Source organism: Sabethes cyaneus, chromosome 2, assembly GCF_943734655.1.
Source record: "Sabethes cyaneus chromosome 2, idSabCyanKW18_F2, whole genome shotgun sequence".
In the NCBI taxonomy this organism is placed as follows: Eukaryota; Metazoa; Arthropoda; class Insecta; order Diptera; family Culicidae; genus Sabethes; species Sabethes cyaneus.
Genome location: NC_071354.1, coordinates 112028899 through 112050326, shown reverse-complemented (window position 1 = coordinate 112050326; position 21428 = coordinate 112028899). Strand labels below are relative to the sequence as shown.

General features: G+C 42.9%; 1 protein-coding gene across 5 annotated transcripts in view; it reads right to left on the bottom strand.

Moving 5' to 3' along the window:
- The window catches only part of LOC128738371 (1-phosphatidylinositol 4,5-bisphosphate phosphodiesterase gamma-1), a 375128-nt gene that overhangs the window by 308147 nt on the left and 45553 nt on the right, over positions 1-21428 (bottom strand). The gene's annotated exons all lie outside the window — the stretch shown is intronic.

Genomic DNA, 21428 nt, shown 5'->3' with positions numbered 1-21428 from the left:
AATAGCGCTTGTTAAAAATGTCTTGCATAAACCAACCCAAACAAGAAATCGCATCAACTTGCTATTTCGAAGGTATATAAACTAATCATTTACAATGTATTGAAAGGTTATTATGCGTTGGATAAGTTTTGATTACGAAAATAATATTTTTCGAAACTTTGTACTTCACGCTTCACGAGGGTGAGATTGTGCCAAGCCATAATGATCGATCCAATTTGTGGATTTCACATACACAACAAAAATACGTCAGTATACACCAGTACACTCACATTCTTTACTATTGAGTACAATATTTTGACAGATTAGATTGCATCATCCATTCGAGTGACAACCGTTGCCAAGTCAACACGTACTGTGCGATCGCTCGTAAATAATTTCGATTTTGATTTCTTTTTGCTCGCGTTAATTCGGTTAAATTGTGTACTTAGTGCATAGTGCCATCCGCTTCGACAAGACACAAGTGTGTCTCGATAAAGCGAGTACTATTGTTCATTTCCGATCCTTCGTGCTGCTAGCCGTATGTGAACTCCAGCACATCAAAGCAAGCGGCATTGTTCTTTTCTACCGATACCGGTAACCATTGAACACGTGCTCCAGCAGAAGCATTGATTACATCAGTCGGTGCTGTGTATTGTTCGTGCGGCGCTTAGATTGGAAGATATCAATTCACCTACCAGCCGGTTTGGATTGCGCTCGGTGAAGTATTGTGATCTTCGTATTTATTTATTATTATTTACTTATTTATTATTATTATTATTATTATTATTATTTTTATTTTTATTATTCTCTCTCTTTGATTGATAAATTGACTCGATTCTAAACTGTCCAATTGATAACACACCTAAATTCAAATTTGCAAAGCTTTTAAGCGGTAGAGCTTATTGCTCCCGCTAAAATGGAACACCTCAACGTTGCGATGTTTGTCGACGTCGAAACGGATGAGGAGGAGATAGACGAACTAGATATCACTCCGCCTAGTTCACCTCTTTTAAACTCTCCGCCCACTCCTTCAGCCTCGTCTGATCCTCCAGCCCCACCCGGCCTGCCAGCTCCGGGCCAACAGATCACCCAACGGATCAAAGCTTATCCGGATGACTCGAAGGGGCCGTTTATTGTCTTCTTCCGGCCCAAAATGAAACCTTTGAATATTATTAAAATTGGCAAAGACCTGGCACAACAGTTTTCGGACGTAGCCGAGATAACAAAGGTTAGACCGAATAAACTGCGAGTTGCCGTGAAAAGCTTGAAGCAAGCAAACGCAATTGCTAGCTGCGAGCTTTTTACGAGAGAGTATCGCGTGTACATCCCTGCCAAGGATGTAGAGATTGACGGTGTAGTTACCGATGGGAACCTCACCGTCGAATACATTTTGGAGCATGGCGTTGGCTGTTTCAAGAACCCCATGCTGCAGAAGGTAAAGGTGCTGGACTGCAAGCAACTGCATTCAGCATTGGTCGAAGATGGGAAGAAAATATTCTACCCTTCGGAATCCTTTCGGGTAACTTTTGCCGGATCTGCATTGCCAAACTACATCCTTCTGGATAGGGTTCGTCTACCTGTACGCCTGTTCGTACCGCGGGTCATGAACTGCCAGAACTGCAAGCAGTTGGGTCATACAGCTACCTACTGTTGCAATAAGGCACGCTGTAGCAAATGTGGCGGCAATCATGTGGAGAACGCTTGCAATGAGAACACTGAGAAGTGCCCTTATTGCGAGGGAACTCCGCATGATCTCGCGGCATGTCCCACGTACAAACAGCGCGAGGAAAAAATTAAGCGCTCCCTTAGGGAACGCTCCAAGCGCTCTTATGCAGAAATACTTAAGAGAGCTTTGCCATTGACCAACGAAAATATCTATACCTTTTTGCCAACCGACGAGGGTACTTCTGACGAACCGCTCGAAGGATGTTCTTATGCCATGCAAGAAAGCTCTAGGAAGAGAAAAACGATTAACTCTCCTCGACTTACTCGCAAAGGACTTAAGATATCCCTGAGCGGAACGGAAAATACATCAAACTCAAAGAAAAGTGGTGAAAAAAATCCGAAGCAGGTACCCCCAGGATTGCAAAATTTGAAATCAAACCAGGAATACCCACCGCTTTCTGGTGCACCAAAAACCCCTGGCGCATCGAATTTACATTCAGAGATCAAATCGGGAAAGGGATTTTTGAAGTTCTCTGACATTGTGGACTGGATATTTGAAACTTTCAACATCTCGGATCCACTCAAAAGCTTTCTACTTGCCTTTCTTCCCACAGTTAAAACATTTTTGAAGCAACTAACAGCACAATGGCCCCTACTTTCAGCTATCGTATCCTTCGATGATTAATACGTCAATTAATGCTGAGAACTCTATCGCTGTGCTACAGTGGAATTGCAGAAGTATCATCCCCAAATTCGACCATTTCAAACAATTATTAATTATTTCTAACTGTGACGTATTCGCGCTGTGTGAAACTTTCCTCAATTCAAGTAATGATCTCAACTTCCACGATTTTAACGTCATCCGACGAGATCGAGGATCACATGGTGGGGGAGTACTACTAGGGATCAAGAAGTGCTATTCGTTCTTCCGCATAGACCTCCCCTCGATCTCGAATATTGAAGTCGTCGCCATTCAAGCCAGAATACAAGGCAAGGACCTTTGTATCGCTTCAATATATATTCCTCCATCGGTGCGGATTGAGCAGAAGCAACTTTCTGATATTGCAGAATTGCTTCCCGCACCTTTGTTAATTTTGGGAGATTTTAACTCCCATTGCACTCAATGGGGGTCGCTATTCGACGACAACCGATCCGCCCTGATTAATAACCTGATTGACGACTTCGATATGGCACTTCTAAACACTGGGGAAGCGACACGTATACCTAATCCTCCAGCCCGCGCAAGCGTACTGGATCTATCTCTTTGCTCGACATCACTAGCGTTAGATTGCAAGTGGAAGGTAATCAATGATCCCCACGGTAGTGATCATCTGCCAATCCTTATATCAATTACTAATGGCTACCCGCCTGTGAATCCAATCAATGTTACATATGACCTCACACGCAATATCGATTGGAAACACTACGCAACCATAATCTCGGAAAACATCGAATCGCGCGAAGAACTTCCCCCGGAGGAAGAATACGACTTTATCACTGGCTTGATCCTCGACGCCGCGTCTCAAGCTCAGACGAAACCGATACCCGGGAAAACGATCAATCGGCGGTCTTCCACCATTTGGTGGGACAAAGAGTGCTCGGAACTGTACGCGAAAAAGTCCCTGACGTATAAGGACTTTCGAAAATTCGGTTCGATAGATCTGCTTAGGAAGTACGAGGTACTGGAGAGACAGATGAAGAGCTTGATGAAAGCAAAAAAACGCGGATATTGGCGCCGGTTCGTGAACGGGTTGTCGAGAGAAACAGCGATGAGCACTCTTTGGAGCACCGCTAGACGCATGCGGAACCGTAATGTTACGAATGAAAGTGCGGAGTATTCCAACCGATGGATTCTCGACTTTGCCAAGAAGGTCTGTCCGAACTCTGTCCCGGCTCAGAGTTCTTTTCGCGACGCGTCCCCCTCGTCTGCAAATGAACCTCCGTTTACAATGGTAGAATTTTCTATAGCTCTTCTTTCTTACAACAATACTGCTCCAGGGTTAGACAGAATCAAATTCAACTTGTTGAAGAATCTGCCTGACCCTGCCAAAAGACGCTTGTTGAACCTGTTCAATAAGTTTCTCGAGCTGAATATTGTTCCGCAAGACTGGAGGCAGGTGAAAGTAATCGCCATTCAGAAACCCGGGAAGCCAGCCTCCGATCATAATTCTTATAGGCCGATTGCGATGCTCTCCTGTATCCGAAAGTTAATGGATAAAATGATCCTCCTTCGCCTAGATAAATGGGTCGAAGAGAATGGCTTACTTTCAAATACCCAATTTGGCTTCCGCAGGGGCAAAGGAACAAACGATTGCTTAGCGTTGCTGTCTACTGAGATTCAACTCGCCTACGCTCAGAAGGAGCAAATGGCATCCGTCTTTTTGGACATTAAAGGGGCCTTTGACTCTGTCTCCGTCGAAGTTTTGACCGAGAAACTTCACCTGCAGGGTCTCTCACCGGTTTTGAATAATTTTTTGCTCAATCTGTTGTCGGAAAAACGCATGAGTTTTACACATGATGATTTGACAACATCTCGAATTAGCTACATGGGTCTTCCCCAGGGCTCATGTCTAAGTCCACTTCTGTATAACTTTTATGTTAACGACATTGATAGTTGTCTCGAAGAGTCATGCACGTTAAAGCAACTTGCAGATGATAGCGTTGTTTCCATTACAGGATCAACGGCTAACGATTTGCAAGGACCTTTACAAGATACTTTGGACAATTTGTCCAGTTGGGCGTTAAAGCTGGGTATCGAATTCTCCCCGGAAAAATCAGAGTTGGTCGTTTTTTCTAGGAAGCATGATCCAGCACAACTTCAGCTCCTACTTATGGGTAAAACGATCGCTCAGGTACTGGTTTACAAATATCTCGGTATCTGGTTCGATTCCAAATGCACTTGGGCATGCCACTTTAGGTATCTGATTCAAAAATGCCAACAGCGGATAAATTTTCTTCGTACAATTACCGGAACTTGGTGGGGAGCTCACCCAGGAGACCTTACAAGGCTATACCAAACAACGATATTGTCTGTTCTTCAATATGGGTGTTTTTGCTTCCGGTCCGCCGCTAACACGCATATTATCAAATTAGAAAGAATACAGTATCGTTGTCTGCGTATTGCCTTAGGCTGCATGCAATCGACCCATACGATGAGTCTCGAAGTGTTGGCGGGGATTCTACCATTGAAGAATCGCTTTTGGGAATTGTCCTATCGTTTACTCATTCGATGTGAGATTATGAACCCATTAGTAATTGATAATTTTGAAAGGCTGGTCGCAGTTCAATTTCAGTCTAGATTTATGATTTTATATTTTGACTACATGGCTCAAGATATCAACCCTTCTCAGTATGTCCCCATGGGTGTCGCATCACTAGATACGTCTAAGTCTGCTATATTCTTCGACACCACCATGAAAGAAGAAACTTTCGGTATCCCGGATCAACTGCGATCGCAAGAGATCCCCAAAATTTTTTCCAATAAATTTAAAAGTGTTAGTTGCGATAAGATGTTCTACACTGACGGATCCTACCTCGACGAGTCCACTGGCTTCGGTGTCTTCAATGAAAATTTTACTGCCTCTTACAAACTCGATGCTCCTGCTTCCGTGTATGTCGCAGAACTTGCTGCAATTCAATACTCCCTTGGGATCATCGAAACTATGCCCATAGACCACTACTTCATCTTCACAGATAGCCTCAGTGCCATTGAGGCTCTGCGATCGATGAAGATGGTAAAGCACTCCCCGTATTTCCTGGGGAAAATACGGGAGCTATTGAGTGCTTTAACTGATAAAAATTTTAAGGTTACCTTAGCCTGGGTCCCTTCTCATTGCTCCATACCGGGTAATGAGAAGGCTGATTCTTTAGCTAAGGTGGGTGCGATTGATGGCATTATTTACGATAGACCAATTGCTTATAACGAATTTTATAGTACGTTGCGTCAGAGGTCGCTCACTAGTTGGCAAACATCATGGAATATAGATGAGTTGGGACGATGGCTACATTCCATCATTCCTAAGGTATCGACGAAAGCATGGTTCAAGGGATTGAATGTGAGTAGAGATTTCATTCGCGTGATGTCTAGACTTATGTCCAATCACTACACGTTAAACACGCATCTCTTTCGTATTGGGCTTGCAGATAGTAACCACTGTGTTTGTGGCGATGGCTTCCATGACATCGAGCATGTTGTCTGGTCGTGCTCCGAATTCTGTGATGCTAGGTCTAAGCTAACTGATTCCCTTCGGGCCCGAGGAAGACAACCTAACGTCCCTGTACGAGATATTCTGGGTAGCCGAGATCTCCAGTATATGAGCCTCATATACGAGTTCCTGAAAAATGCAGACATAACTATTTAAAAAGCTCTGTTTAATTCTCAGATCACTCGTCCCACACTCCACTGTAAAAATATCACGTACTGGTGAGAGCAGACATGGTCCGAAGACAGTAAGACGCTATCCAGCACCAAAGAACACCAATATGACTGCTATAGGATACCACACACTGCCAATGTATCTGCACTATCGTCACTGATACAAATACAATGAAACCCTTAATCCACCTTTCCTAGCCCCCCTCTATATTAAGAAAACTGTAAATACCTACTAACCCCAGTAAATCGGGTGTATCGATCATACCTCCTAACATAGATGTAAGCAGTGCTCCTCGTGTACTATTTTTATAAAAGCCTTTCGGCTCCGCTAAGCTACCGCAAACGAGCCAAATAAAATAAATGATATTAAAAAAAAAAATTGCATCATCCATTTTGGAGCAAACAGCATCATAGGCCTATTTAGCAGAGAGATTAAAACTAATTTATTCTTTTTCTCAGGAAATTTCAGATACTTTGAATAAACACTCTAATATAAGACGAATATATTATACCGTATATAAACTGTCAGCTTTAAGGAGGGGGAGGGGGTGGGACACATGTTCTGCGGTCGCGAGTTCTTGAACGAAGTAATGGCAAAAAGCCTGGGTACTAATTCCGTTATCGAAATTTGACCTTCTGTTTTTATACGACAGACTTCGCAACCAGCTGTTAGAATACAGGACAGTGCGGGGTCAGTGCTACGATCCTATTGACTCTAACAGCCTCTCCCAGCCGAGATTCGAACATACAACGACTGGCTTATTAGACCAGCGTCTTACCTCGAGACCAACTGGGAGGCGAAGTAATGGTTACTTTTGTTAAATGATCAAATAGGTATGCCCCCTTAGGATACACCCCTTCATATATTTCCCCCTTGTTCACCCTAGAAACGCTACTGGCTATATAAAGGCTGTCCATTGACTACGAACTCATTTTTAGTTATTTCAGACCTCTCTGTGTTATTTTTGTTCAGCCTTTTTGTATTATGCGTTGTTTTTGCCCGATCCCCTGCCCCTAATAGTTCACTTAGTTCATGGACGGCCCCATATGGATTACTTTATACTGATATTTATGTGTATTGTTAATAAACATGCTAATGTTCACTGTTTAGGTTTTTAGCCTAACTTTATGTTTTTGGCACAATGTCACCCCCTAGAAGGGGTGAGATTATGCCAAAGTTCATGCACTTCCAGTAAAATCAGGTTTCATTATAACTAAACCATCTCTACGGTAGTTGTTAATTGAACAATTTAGTATATATTGACAGGTTTGAAATTAACTTAGTTCCTAAATTGTGTGTATACTGGATCCCCGTTCGTTTGACCATTTTTAATCTGAACACTTCTCAACATGACATCATTTGTTTATGCAGACAATGCACATAAACACGATTTGTTTGTACTGACCTAGCGTGTTTAATCGGTTTCACATGTCGTTTTCCTAACGATTAAGATAGAAATCCGATCAGAAAATGCAATATTCGCACTTGCAACTGCCAACTAAAACAAACCACCAAAACAATAACAAAAAGCAGGGCGGCCAGTTCACACAGGTTTCAGTATATTTCGGGTTACCAGTTGTTCAAATTAAAAAGTAACCCCGTTAGTTTGCATGAGGAATCGTTCAAACGAACGGGGGTCCACTGTACTGAGCTACAGAACAAAAATATATGCTTTTTTGGCACAATTTCGCCCCGGATGACGGTACTCAATGAGCACTCTTCGAGGGGATGATCAGAAGTACCCTCGTCTATTGGCCAAAAGGAATAGATATTTTCGTTGGTCAATGGCTCGACTTTCTTGAGCATTTTTCCAAAAAAGCGCTTGGAACGTTCCCTAAGGGAGCATTTATTTTTTTCCTCGCGCTGTTTGTACGTGGGACATGCCACAAGATCATGCGGGGATCCCTCGCAGTAAGGGTACTTCTCAATGTTCTCATTGTAAGCGCTCTTCACATGATTGCCACCACATTTGCTACAGCGTGTCTTACAACAGTAAGACAGAACAGTAACAGATGGCTGTATGACCCAACTGCTTGCAGTTCTAGCAGTTCATGACCCGTGGTTTGAACAGGCGTACTACAGGCAGACGAACCTTATCCAGCGGAAAGGATGCAGTTTGGCAATTGAGATCCGTCGAAAGTTACCCGAAAGGATTCCGAAGGGTAGCATATTTTCTTCGATCGATGCTGAATGCAACCCGATCAGATGTTACTAACAAATATATTACACAATTGTAACTCTAGACAGATATTTCTATCAAAGTGTGTTATGAATGTTATAGCATACCTTGCGACACAGCAAATATTTTACAAAGAATCTAACTCGTCCTGCTACTTATAACAAGGTTTGTTACATTTTGGTTATAAAGCAGGGCAGAATGCTGGATTTGTAACTTATGTTGAAATAAACTTGATCAAATTATATCATAACTTGATGTAATTGTGATATGGCTAGAGCAGATTTTGTTAGAATTTTTGTTATTTTAACTACTAATGAGACCAAGCTTATAACAAAACCCAAAAACTTGTTATTTAGAACGCATCCTGTTATAAATTTGTTATATTCATTTGATCGGGAATTGCTTACAGTTCAGCACCTTAACCTTTTGCAGCATGGGTTTCTTGAAACAGCCAACGCCAACTTGTATTCGGCGATGAGGTTCCCATCGGTAACTACACCGTCCTTGGCAGCGATGCTCTCTCGTTAAAAGCTCGCAGCTAGTAATTGCGTTTGCTTGCTTCAATCTTTTCACGGCAACTCGCAGTTTATTCGGTCTCACCTTCGTAATCTCGGTTACGTCCGAAAACTGTTGTGCTAGGTCTTTACCTATTTGTATAATATTCAAAGGTTTCATTTTGGGCCGGAAGAAGACAATAAACGGCCCCTTCGAGTCATCCGGATAAACCTTAATCCGTTGAGTAATCTGTTGGTCCGGGGCTGGCGAGTCGGACGGGGCTGGGGGACCAGACGAAACTGAAGGACTAGGCGGAAAGTTCAAAAGAGATGAACTAGGCGGTGTGATATCTAGCTCATTTATTTCCTCCTCATCCATTTCGACATCGACGAACATCGCAACGTTCAGGTTTTCCATTTCAGCGGAAGCAATAAGCTCTGCTGCTTACTTACTTACTTTTTTACTTTACTTTTTCGGCGACAATCCGCTTATCGAATCAATGCCGAATTCAGGAGCCGTCTCCACATTACTCGGTCTTGGGCAAACCACCAAAACAATAACAAAAAGCAGGGCGGCCAGTTCACACAGGTTTCAGTATATTTCGGGTTACCAGTTGTTCAAATTAAAAAGTAACCCCGTTAGTTTGCATGAGGAATCGTTCAAACGAACGGGGGTCCACTGTACTGAGCTACAGAACAAAAATATATGCTTTTTTGGCACAATTTCGCCCCGGATGACGGTACTCAATGAGCACTCTTCGAGGGGATGATCAGAAGTACCCTCGTCTATTGGCCAAAAGGAATAGATATTTTCGTTGGTCAATGGCTCGACTTTCTTGAGCATTTTTCCAAAAAAGCGCTTGGAACGTTCCCTAAGGGAGCATTTATTTTTTTCCTCGCGCTGTTTGTACGTGGGACATGCCACAAGATCATGCGGGGATCCCTCGCAGTAAGGGTACTTCTCAATGTTCTCATTGTAAGCGCTCTTCACATGATTGCCACCACATTTGCTACAGCGTGTCTTACAACAGTAAGACAGAACAGTAACAGATGGCTGTATGACCCAACTGCTTGCAGTTCTAGCAGTTCATGACCCGTGGTTTGAACAGGCGTACTACAGGCAGACGAACCTTATCCAGCGGAAAGGATGCAGTTTGGCAATTGAGATCCGTCGAAAGTTACCCGAAAGGATTCCGAAGGGTAGCATATTTTCTTCGATCGATGCTGAATGCAACCCGATCAGATGTTACTAACAAATATATTACACAATTGTAACTCTAGACAGATATTTCTATCAAAGTGTGTTATGAATGTTATAGCATACCTTGCGACACAGCAAATATTTTACAAAGAATCTAACTCGTCCTGCTACTTATAACAAGGTTTGTTACATTTTGGTTATAAAGCAGGGCAGAATGCTGGATTTGTAACTTATGTTGAAATAAACTTGATCAAATTATATCATAACTTGATGTAATTGTGATATGGCTAGAGCAGATTTTGTTAGAATTTTTGTTATTTTAACTACTAATGAGACCAAGCTTATAACAAAACCCAAAAACTTGTTATTTAGAACGCATCCTGTTATAAATTTGTTATATTCATTTGATCGGGAATTGCTTACAGTTCAGCACCTTAACCTTTTGCAGCATGGGTTTCTTGAAACAGCCAACGCCAACTTGTATTCGGCGATGAGGTTCCCATCGGTAACTACACCGTCCTTGGCAGCGATGCTCTCTCGTTAAAAGCTCGCAGCTAGTAATTGCGTTTGCTTGCTTCAATCTTTTCACGGCAACTCGCAGTTTATTCGGTCTCACCTTCGTAATCTCGGTTACGTCCGAAAACTGTTGTGCTAGGTCTTTACCTATTTGTATAATATTCAAAGGTTTCATTTTGGGCCGGAAGAAGACAATAAACGGCCCCTTCGAGTCATCCGGATAAACCTTAATCCGTTGAGTAATCTGTTGGTCCGGGGCTGGCGAGTCGGACGGGGCTGGGGGACCAGACGAAACTGAAGGACTAGGCGGAAAGTTCAAAAGAGATGAACTAGGCGGTGTGATATCTAGCTCATTTATTTCCTCCTCATCCATTTCGACATCGACGAACATCGCAACGTTCAGGTTTTCCATTTCAGCGGAAGCAATAAGCTCTGCTGCTTACTTACTTACTTTTTTACTTTACTTTTTCGGCGACAATCCGCTTATCGAATCAATGCCGAATTCAGGAGCCGTCTCCACATTACTCGGTCTTGGGCTGCCACTCTCCAGTCGCCCCTAACACCCGCTGTTCTAGCATCCTCGTCAATAGCGCTCATCCAACGGGTACGGGGTCTGCCTCGAAGTCGTCGGCCTCTGTCGGGTTCTCTGCTAAATATTGTTTTCGCTGGTCTCTCATCCGGCATCCTTGCTACGTGGCCAGCCCACTGCAGCCTGCCGTATTTTAGTCGCTTCACAATATTCGCATCTTTGTACACTTGGTATATTTCATGATTCATGCGCCTGTGCCACACTCCTTCGTCTAATATGCCGCCAAGAATTGATCGCAGGATCTTACGCTCGAAAACGCCAAGAGCTCGTCGGTCGCTCTCTTTCAACGTCCACGCTTCGTGGCCGTAGAGTACCACCGGGAGAATTAGCGTCTTATAGAGCGCGAGTTTTGTACGGAGTTGTAGGCTACGGGACCTCAGCTGGCTACGTAATCCGTAGAAGGCCCTGTTGGCAGCCGCTATTCGCCTTTTTACTTCACGGCTCACATCTTTGTCACATATCTCTAACGTACCAAGGTAAACAAATTCGTCGACCACTTCAAAAGTATCTCCATCTATCACCACCGCCACGTGGGGGGCCACGTAGCCGCAAGGTTACCGAGTCTGCTTTGACAAGCGAGTGGTCGTGGGTTCGAATCTTAGTAGAATCAAGCCATTCGATGTCAAGTGACTTTAGCATGGGTTTATTCTCAAGCCCCTCCACATACCCTTCCTTCGTGCTGAATTCTATATATTTACCCACTGAAGCCGCCTGACAGTGCAAATATCCCTCCTATAGTTAAGTGTACTGGTCAGAGGTACGAATGAATCCTCGCCAGGGACGGCTATAATATGGGATAGTGCTGGCAGCGAAGAATAAGTGGGTAAAGTAGATCAAGCTTTGAAGGAAGGGTAAACCCTAATACACACAAGCACGCATAAATTTAATAAGCATATCGCTCACTCAATAGCGATTATAGCAAAAAGAAATGCAGTGCAGGTCTTACAGCAAACACTCGGGCGATATTACAATAGATCAACTATACTGGTTTCAGTAATGAGTCCACACATGAAAAAAAAATCACCACCGCAGTTCCAACACCCGAAGGGCTACCACGCTCTCTACCAGCCACCATATACTTTGTTTTGGTAGAATTTATGATAAGCCCTATCCTCGCAGCTTCCTCTTTAAGATGCGTGTACGCTTCTTCCCCAGCTCTACGGTTAACACCGATGATATCGATGTCGTCCGCGAACCCTAGGAGCATATGAGATTTCGTGATGATGGTACCGCTTCTCTGCACGCCGGACCTTCGAATAGCACCTTCCAATGCAATGTTGAACAGCAAGTTCGATAGTCCGTCACCTTGCTTCAAACCATCTAACGTCACAAACGAGTCCGAAGTCTCACCCGCTATCCTGACGCTTGATTTTGAACAATCAAGGGTAGCACGTATCAGCCTAATCAGTTTTGTTGAAAAACCATGTTCAAGCATAATCTGCCACAGCTCGTTTCGTTTAACTGAATCGTACGCCGCCTTGAAGTCTATAAACAGATGATGAGTCTGCAAGTTGAATTCCCGGAATTTATCGAGGATCTGTCGCAAGGTGAACATTTGGTCCGTCGTGGAGCGTCCCTCTCGAAAACCGCACTGGTATTCGTCAACAAAGGTTTTCTGTAACGGCGTCAGTCTGAGAAACAGGATGCGGGAGAGGATTTTGAATGCAGAATTGAGGAGAGTAATTCCTCGATAATTGCTGCATTCGAGTCGATGGCCCTTTTTGTAAATTGGGCATATGAGACCTTCAAACCAGTCCGTAGGTAATTCCTCCTCAGTTAGGGCTGTCTAACCGGTAGTAACGGCCAATTTTTGGATACCGAAATACCGGTTTTGGAAAGGCAAAAAACCGGTATTTCCGGTATTTTCTAATCTGCTTGTTTCTTACAACTCCTTATTCCAAATAGAGCTAATTTTGATAAAAGATTATAAAACTCCTAGAAAAACAACTTGGTGTTAATGCTGACGAGATTCTTCGACTACTAACAAGGAAGAGATTGAAATTGTGGGTCAAATAATTATATTTTATTTTTGAACAACTTGCTATTCAAAAGCCACCAAATTATTCGACGCTCTCAAATGACGAATTTAGGAAACAAGATCAGGGCCCAGAAACGTCACTTACAACAGTAAATTGTTATTCAACAATGAAGTAATGAAGCTTCAGTTTCAACAGAAGCAGCGCCGCTTCGTTTCAAAACTGGCTTCAATCAGCGTCATTGAAATGATTTTCACTTCATCATGACGACCGGTTTTAAAGTTTCATTTGTATTTCTCTTACAAATATTCAGAAAAAGATCAGCCTAGACTTTGAGTAACATTTCCTACAATTTAACACATATTATAATTAATCTACTCAACATCGACAAATCGTGCCTGACTGTCAATCGCCGTCATTTGACACAGTCAGTAGCTTCAGCTGAAGCTTGCTAGAAATGTTGTGTTCAACAAATGATACAAGTCGCTTCATGTATGAAGCGAAGGTAAGGGAAAGTTAGCTTCATTTATTTGTTTCGACGATGCCGGCCTCTGATCAGAATATGGGGATCTTGGCGCTTTTGGAGCATTCTTGCCATCGAAGGATCTGCCCGGAAAGAATTTGGAATATTTTTCAAGTCTCTCGAGTGATTTTTTTTCCATGTGTGGACTCATTACTGCGACCAATATAGTTGATCTATTGTAATATCGCCCGGGTGTTTGCTGTATGACCTCCACTGCATTTCTTCTTGCTATAATCGCTATTGAATGAGCGATATGCTTATTTTAAATTGTATGCGTGCTTGCGTGTATTGGGGGTTACCCTTCCTTCAATGCTTGATCTACTTTACCCACTTATTCCTCGCTGCACTATCCCATATTATAGCCGTCCCTGGCGAGGACTCATTCGTACCTCTGACCCAGTACACTTAACTATAGGAGGGACATTTGCACTGTCAAGAGGCTTCAGAGGGTTAAATATAGAATTCAGCACGAAGGAAGGGTAAATGGAGGGGCCTGAGAATAAACCCATGCTATAGTCACTTGACATCGAATGGCTTGAATCTACTAAGATTCGAACCCACGACCACTCGCTTGTCAAAGCAGACTCGGTAACCTTGCAGCTACGGAGCCCCCCTCTTTCGAGTGATACATTGATTAAACAAGGAGATGAAATCTGCATCCCACTATCTTCGAATAGTGGGATTGATAACAGAGAAGAGAAAATATTTGTGAACGATGATGAAGAGGATGACGTTATGCAGGAGTTTGAGGATGGAGGAGGTTTGGGGATGGAGAAAAAATTGTTGAGAGGCTGTACGAGACCGGGGCATTACTTATGCTGGAAGCTACAATACAAGATATTTTGTAAATAATTAAAGGCTGGTTTCCCTACTATAAATTTGAAGAAATGAAAGCAAAATTCCTGATGCTCTTAGAGCCATTCGCCAGACATCGATGAAACCGGAAGTTTTTGCAATTGTTAGAAGTGTTGGCAATAAAATTCGTTCTAGTAAGGGAATTAAATCGCCAAGAGTATAATATCTGCTTAAATTCTACTTTGTTAAGCAACAATACTGAAACTAAAGTTTCAAAATAAAAAGATTTACTGAAAAACATCGACATTTCCATTGATTTCCAATAATTTGCCAATACCGGTATTACCGGTATTTTCTACGCCAATACCGAAATACCGGTTTTCACCAAAAGCGCCCAATACCGACAGCCCTATCCTCAGTCCATACCTTTAGTATAACCTGATGGATTGCACAATACAGCCGTTCGCTCCCGACTTTCAAAAGTTCGGCGGGGATGCCGTCCTTTCCAGCTGCTTTGCCGTTTTTCAGCTCTCTCACTGCTTTCCTAACGTCTTCCAAAGTTGGTGGATCCACAGCTTGTCCATCATTTGTTATTTGTTATTTATTTTGAGTACATTCATCGGACAAACAGTCTACATGAATACTTATAAACTAGGACATCATATAATAATTTGTTACACGGTCACAAAAAACGCTAGCACTAACATTGACGTCAAACAAATGGTAACACTGGTTAAATAAAGAACACATCGCTCGAATGGGCTCATTTTGTGCATAATCCGTTCTATACTGCTGCTGCGTGAAGTCCCGGCGTCGAATGGGTCGTGGTACTGCATTTATGTTTATTCTGAAGAGAATCCACGGCGCGTCGATTTCCCCCAACAACAGTTTGCCGACAAAGACCGTCCTCTGAACGTTTCTTCTCTTTTGGAGGGTATCCATTCCCAGAAGTCTGCATCTTGCTTCGTACGGCGGTAGCTCATTTGGATTTCGCCAAGGAAGAAGTCTCAAAGCGTATCTAATAAATCTCGATTGAACTTTTTCAATTCTGTGGGTCCAAACGCTACGGAAGGGACTCCGAACGATAGCTGCTGTTTCCAACACCGATCGAACTAAGCTGAAGTACAAGGCGCGCAGGCAGTATGGGTCGCGGAATTCAGCTGAGATACGGAAGATGAATCCGAGGTTCCGTCGAGATTTTGCCACGATATGACTATAATGCTCCCAGAAGCTTAGTTCTGAGTCGATCAAAACCCCGAGGTCACGTACAACGTTTGATCTTTGTATTTCTTCGTTTCCTATTCTATAACTACCTAGAATAGGATTCTTTTTCCTCGTCAACGTGATTACAGAACATTTCGTCACACTGATAGTCATAAAATTGCGTTGGCACCAGTCGTGAAACTTGTCAACCCTTTTTTGCAACAATTGACAGTCTGCGAGAGCACCGATTGTCCAGAAAATTTTAAGATCGTCAGCATATAAAAGTTTGCAATCTCTCGGTAACACTTGGCAGACGTCATTAATGAATACAATAAACAACAATGGTCCTAAATTGCTGCCTTGTGGGACTCCTGAGTGATTATGAAATTCATCTGATTCCGTTGATCCCAATTTGACGTACAGTCGGCGATTAGTCAGATACGACTCGAACCAGCGAACTAGATTTGATGACACACCCAGACGATTGAGTTTGGCAAGCAGAATATGGTGGTTGACTCTATCAAAGGCTGCTTTAAGGTCGGTGTATATCGCGTAGACTTGAAGTCCTTGATCCATGGAGGTGAGGCACAGTGATGAGAACTGAACTAGGTTGGTAACGGTAGATCTACCAGGAAAAAATCCGTGTTGCTCCGGGAAAATGTAAGACTTCGCAGCTTTAAAAAGTTCTTTGTTTACCAATATTTCAAAAAGTTTAGATGCGGCACATAAAGAGGTTACTCCACGGTAGTTAGAGATATTGCATTTATCACCCGTTTTCAGCACCAGGAACATCACTGATTTCTTCCAGCATTCTGGGAAAACTGCTTGTGTAAGGGATAGATTAAAAATTGTTCTTAAAGGCGCGCAGAGAACATCGGCGCACTTTACTAAAATAATTGCAGGAATTCCGTCAGGTCCGGGCGAGGTTGAAGGTTTCATTTTTCTAAAACCAGCAATAATATCGGCATCATCAAATACACAGCTTCTCATTGGCATCGTTCCAGTGGAGACATCTCTTAGCGCGTCTTCAATTTGTTGGCTAGGCATTACATCGTCAAATACACTGCTGAAGCGCTTGGCAAACAGGTTGCAGATTTCTTGGGTAGAACTCGAAGAGTCAGTGTCCAAAAACATGGTTGACGGCAGACCACGTTCTTTCCGTTTCTCATTGACAAACGACCAAAAACGTTTGGGATGGTTTTTTAACGCATTTTCTGTACGCAGTATATACCGACCGTAGAGCGTTAAAAGATAAGATTTATAGCTGGTGCTTGCGATTTTGAACCTTTGTTTGGTGAACGAGTTGCGATTATTGGAATATTGCCTTAGGGCTCTGGCACGGTTTTGCTTCAAATATCGAAGACGACTATTAGACCAAGGAGGTGACACTCGTGGTCGACGGTTCGGAACAAATCTCGAGAAGAGTTGTGTGAGGGTATCATTAAAAAATCGCAAAGCATCATCAACATTTACCGCACAGTGCACTGGTGACCAGTCAACACATGAAAGAGTCATTTTCAAGCTATCAATGTCAGGACGTGCGAAGTCCAATGTTTGGTTGTCAAGCGGTTCGATAAAGCGAGTGCGAGTCGAGCAGTGTAGACGCGCTAAAAGCGGTGGATGCAAAGGATCAACCGCTTACACAATGTTACCGCATCTTCGTCTACAAAGCACAAATCAAGTATTCGATTCATGCAATTCCTGTTAAGGTTAAGCTGTTTCATGTTGAGCACTGACATATTGTCGATAAGAGTATGACTAACAGATGTTGAATCTGTGGGCTCTAGATCGGCAAAACCGGAAGAAGTAGCACGCCAGCGGAGGTCCGGAAGATTAAAGTCACCGAAAATCAGATGTATGTCATGTACATTAAGTGATAAAGATGCAGAAGAGATAGAACTACTAAGCTTCTCGACGACGGAGTGGTTTCTCGACATATCAGGAGGAATATAAGCTACACCTAAGCATACGACCCGCTCGATGCAGTGAATGTTAACCCACAGATGCTCAAGTGCACTGTCGATCTGAACCGGGCACGGTGACGAATGGAATGAGTTCTTGATCGCAATGAGAACACCGCCTCCTCGTGTTCTACCAGTCGCTTCCGGGTTGCGGTCTTTCCTGTATACGTTGTAGCTGTGACCGAATAGTTGCATCGAAGTAATTTCGTCGTTAAGCCAGGTTTCTGTTAAGATGATGACGTCATACTCGTTGTCTATTATCGCGACAGAGAAATCGACGATCTTCGTTCTTAATCCTCTCACATTTTGGTAGTAAATACTGAGGGATTCTGCGCATGTCGAAGGAGCTTCGATGTTCCCACTCGAGTCTGGTGAAGTAGAACCAGTTGTGATATTTCGCGGGTTGTAGCTATCTGTTTGTGCCGCTGGAAGTTGAACAGAGTCATGTTGACGTTGGAGAGTAGAGCGTGTAACAAACTGAGTGCGGTGTAAAAGGTCACACAGAGACAAACTGTTACTACAATTATACTTGCCAAGCATGATGGAAGACCTCCATTCCACCAACAACCACAGGACCGAGACGACTATGATGAGCGCTGGCTGCAAAAGGCGCGACTGGGTTGAGGTTCATGGAGGCTTCCAAAATGCTTTCTACGGTGCGTCTCGATTTGATGTCGTCTGAGTTAAAAGTTGCATTTATTTCCTGTACCACTGCTAGTTGCTATACACTATAATCAATAGTGGCTTTCTTCTTGTTTTTCAGACTTTGATACACGGGACATTTTTCACTCCATACATACTGGTCCGCGCAAGCAGAATGACCAGTTTCATGCTTATGGCAATTTGCGCATTTGAGAGACGTTGAAACGCACTGTTTTACCGAGTGGCCACCAGCACACCGTGGACAAGTTTCAGTGCTTTCTTTGCATTCCGAGGCCTTATGGTTAAAACCGCAACATTTGAAATACCTCAGAACATCAAGACCATCGAGAGCTCGACAGCTCTCCCAGTTGCACAATAGTTTCCCCTTTTCCATTATTTTATGGTATGTCACTGCGTCCACTTCAAAAATTGCATTATACTTGCAATCCGTTTCTTTAGTTGCAGCATAGCACTTACGCAATTTAAAATGGCTCAAATCATATAAAAAGTGGTTGTCTTGCAATAATGTTTCTCTCAACTTTTGTTCTTCCATTTTCTCACTCATGCCCAGCAATTTCACTGTAGGTTTTGGTGGTTCAGATTTTTGCACATCATATAAGTCGCCCATGCTCTTAACTACTCTGCCTTTCAGCTCATTCACGGATCGTTCGTTAAGTAGCTCAATAACTACAGCCCCGTCTTGTCGCGTTTTCACATCTCGAATATCCAGAGATTTGCGATCCACTTTTTCCTTCAAAATTTTATTTATATTCGACACATCGTCTTGGTTTCTAGCTTTTATCACGAGCTTAGGATTTGGTTTGTTATTTCTAACTGCCTTTGTTGACCCACACTGATCTTGTCTTTTATTCAACTTCACAACTTCCGCGAATGACCCAACCACACTTGACTTAGGCGTTTCCTCCACAGCCTCAAGATTTTTGCTGTTGCTTCCAACTGTGGCAGCTTCCGAGTGTTCAACTAATTTGCGTTTCTTCGCGGACCGTAAAACTCGACCAGGTGTCACATTCTCACTAAAATCACTCTTCAATTTTGCAGAAACAATTTTGGTACATTCTTCGCCTACAATTTTTCTAACTTTTGTTTCGAAATTCTCCACAAAATCGAGCACGCACTGTAGTTTATTCATAATTTTTTCAGTTTCAGATTCAGTTTTTTCAAATATTGCTCTATCGTCATAGCCGTGCAGTGCAAAGCAGACCACGCAAACGTACACAGCATTTTTGTTTTTCTGTAACACTTCAATTTCTTCCTTAGGAATATCCAGACAACTTGTGTGCACTTGCTGTCTGCATTTACCAAAACACTCAAGGCATTCATTCGAGTTCGTCACGGTTTTGCAGCAAATATGACAAATAGGCGCAGCTGGAGTGTGTGATACAGCGCAAGGCATTTCGGTATCCACTGTGGCACTGTGACCACTAGTCATTATTTGACCACTTTCTTCTTCAGCCGCATCATTAGTGTTATCAGCAGCAGCACCGCACATCCCGGCGCTCGGCATTCTGCCGTACGCTGGATAACAAAGCGCCGCTGGATAACAAAGAGGGTTTTGTTTTCGTTTGCTGACTTTGTGCGTCCCGCAGTATATGGTATCGATTTTAGAATTATTTTATTGAAACACGCGACGATATCACAACGGATTGCAGTAATTTTTACGTGCAATTATAGAGTGTTAATTCGTACGTCGACTCATACAATTTTTAACTTCACTGGCCGTAATGTACCACAGAAAAGAGATGATTTCGAAAGCACAAGCAAAAGAATGTGTTGCATGTACTCACAACAACATAACATCATCCTCAATCGTTATCCTGTTTCTGTTGACCGTTCCATCTTGTTCACCATTCAACAATGCATCGAAATATTGTTTCCAACGTCTAGCCACCTCCGATCTTTCGGTAATCAGGTTCTCCTCCTTGTCGTTGCACATAACAGGAGTTGGCACGGTCCGGTTCCTGATTCCGTTGATCGTATTAAAGAAGCTTCTTGTATCGTACCTCTTGAAGCAATTCTCCGCCTCCGCAAGAACGCGATCCCAGTGCTGACGTTTCTTACGACGGTGAAGTCTCTTTTCAGCAGCTCTAGCATCTCGGTATCTCTTCCTGCTCTGGCGTGTCACAGTTGCAGCCAAAATGTGACTTCTGGCTCGATTCTTCTCATCAGTCACTCGCGGGCACTCTGCGTCAAACCACTCACTGTGGCTGCAGCAGTAGTACCCAACACTTCCCGCGCTGTAGTACTGATCGCGTCGTGGATGTGACTCCATTGTTCGTACAGATTCTCTCCGAGATGTTCCCCGATCCGCTCATCAGTCTTCTGAGAGTACTCTGCAGCAACTCCCTCCGCTGATAACCGCCGAATGTTCAATCGTATCTTCCTCGTTGGTTTCGATTTGAATACGTTGGACAACCGGGCGCGGATCTTGCTTACTACGAGATAGTGGTCCGAGCAGAGCTGCCACAAATACAGATATTTGTGCATGCATAAATTTGGGACCCATCAATTATTTCAGTTGCTGTGATTTCTCGCTCTACTAATGCTCCTGAATTTTAAAGTACTCCTTACACTATTCATGTTATTTAAAAGATTAGATCGAGAAAATAAAACACTCATGAGAAAACAGTAGGGTCCCAAATTTATGCATGCACAAATATCTGTATTTATGGCAGCTCTGGGTCCGAGTCAACGTTTGGTCCCCGGAAGGATCGCACGTCTGCGACATCAGAAAAGAGCCGGCCATCAACCAGAACGTGGTCGATCTGAGACCAGGCCTTCTTGAGATATTCATGACCAACAAACAAGCGGTTTCAAACGTGAATAATTTTAGAGATTTGTTTTCTTAAAACACGTCGGTAGCACAGCATATGCGTTCCCAGTTCTAAACTAATAAGTGACACGGATTTCGATTATTCAAAAAAACAAGGTAACTAAGCGAGTGACACGCAAGTTCAAAGCAAAATTCAAATAAAGGTCAAGTTATACGTTTGTAGCTCTCTAAGGTGAACCTGTGGCACTCCACTATTATCAAACTGGTTCATCTTTACCAGGATGCTTACTTTATGTGCTTGGGTCAAACAATGTTGACGTATGGTTCGGTTTGAACTAAATTTTAAATACTGTACAAAATTTTTGTTATAAATTTTTGATAATATGGACAAATAAACGCTGGTTTCTTCTCTTTTGTTTAGTTATTAAAGGTTTGATGTTATTATTTTTTTCTTGCTTTCTAGGTTTTTATATCAAAACAAAAACGAAATTTAGGGGAAGGGGAGCCCTTCAATCCTTTAACTTTCAAATTTTATGAT